This window comes from Nomascus leucogenys, chromosome 9, assembly GCF_006542625.1.
Source record: "Nomascus leucogenys isolate Asia chromosome 9, Asia_NLE_v1, whole genome shotgun sequence".
NCBI lineage: Eukaryota > Metazoa > Chordata > Mammalia > Primates > Hylobatidae > Nomascus > Nomascus leucogenys.
The window spans coordinates 19,855,647-19,857,332 of NC_044389.1; the positions used below are offsets into that span (position 1 = coordinate 19,855,647).

Genomic DNA, 1,686 nt, shown 5'->3' on the forward strand with positions numbered 1-1,686 from the left:
TTTGTTGATTACCTGAATGCTTTACACAGATTTATCAAATTGTCTGTTTGCTCTTGTAAATAAATAATACACTGATGATTGGTATTTCATTTTTGTGTTAAGAGAGCAATTTTACATTAAAAAATATTTTATAAAAATTGCCACTCATTGTTTAGAATATTTTTGAATTAGAATTATTGATAAAAGGGGAGTAAACTGAAATACAATAGGGAAACGCTGGGCAAAGGCAGAAGTATGGTTGACGTGACAGATCCTATTCCAACGGTTTTTTTCTATGCTCTTTTCTATACTGTGTTCAGTTAATTTTAAGTTCGTATCTACATCACAGTAAACATTTTGTTTCCCTTAGTTGACTCTTCCCCCAAGTACTTGTATAAATCAGTTCGAATTAGATATTTCGTGTTCATAGAATTTTAGAGATAAAGAGACTGTGGAGATTCATTTACCAATGTAGAAACCGAGAAAAAGTTTAGGCATCAAAGTTACCCTAGTAATTAGCAGCATCATTACAGCTCATGTTTCCTAACTGTGTTTGTTACAAAAATCCTTTCAGCAAACCACAAATAAACATTAAATGTTTACAATTATACTCATATTGAAACATGTTTTCTCTGCTTAAAAGAATAGTATAAGATATACTCATGATATCCCAGTGTCCTTTGAATCAACTTCCTTTTTTCTTCTTTCCGGCGTTCAAGATGTCGAAGTGAGGACGTGGTGGGTCCTCTGGTGCGAAATTCCGGATTTCCTTGGGTCTTCCAGTAGGAGCTGTGATCAGTTGTGCTGACAACACAGGAGCCAAAAACCTGTATATCATCTCCGAGAAGGGGATCAAGGGACGGCTGAACAGACTTCCCGCTACTGGTGTGGGTGACATGGTGATGGCCACAGTCAAGAAAGGCAAACCAGAGCTCAGAAAAAAAGGTACATCCAGCAGTGGTCATTCGACAACGAAAGTCATACTGTAGAAAAGATGGCGTGTTTCTTTATTTTGAAGATAATGCAGGGGTCATAGTGAACCATAAAGGCGAGATGAAAGGTTCTACCATTACAGGACCAGTAGCAAAGGAGTGTGCAAACTTGTGGCCCCGGATTGCGTCCAATGCTGGCAGCATTGCATGATTCTCCAGTATATTTGTAAAAAAATAAAAAAAAAAAAAAACTGAACCCATTAAAAAGTATTTGTTTGCAAAAAAAAATAAACAAACAAAAAAAGATATACTCATATAGTTTTTTTAACTAGATTTACAAACTGTTAATATTTTGCTATATTTGTTTTATATCTTTAAGTTCTCCTCCTCCTCCTTACTCTCTCTCTGTTTTTTCTTTATACACAGGCACCTTTTTTTCTTTTTATAACCATTTGGAAGTAATTTCAACCTAGTTACTTCATCATACATCTCCTAAGCATATGGGCATTTTCTTCTGCATTACTAATATACCCTTATCAGATTCAAGAAATATAATTTTGCCATTATTATATAATCTAACCTAGAGTCCATATTTTCAACATTTGTCTCATTGGACAAATCTTTTTTTACACTTTTTAATTCCAGAGCCAAAAGTCACACATTTAATGATCAAATTTCTTTAGCCTCCCTTAGATGCTCTACAGCTTTTCTGGGGAAGGAGTCTTTTTTTATTATTATTTAGAGTCCTTGATAGCTGTTTTCTGGAGTGATTATT

The 1,686-nt window shown here is 34.5% G+C and overlaps 1 pseudogene across 1 annotated transcript; it reads left to right on the top strand.

The window, feature by feature from the left end:
- The first annotated feature begins 698 nt into the window (after positions 1 to 698).
- On the top strand, positions 699 to 1,178 carry LOC100598794 (annotated as a pseudogene). The gene has a single exon (XR_001114611.2). The product of XR_001114611.2 is annotated as a 60S ribosomal protein L23-like (transcript).
- The last annotated feature ends 508 nt before the right edge of the window (positions 1,179 to 1,686 follow it).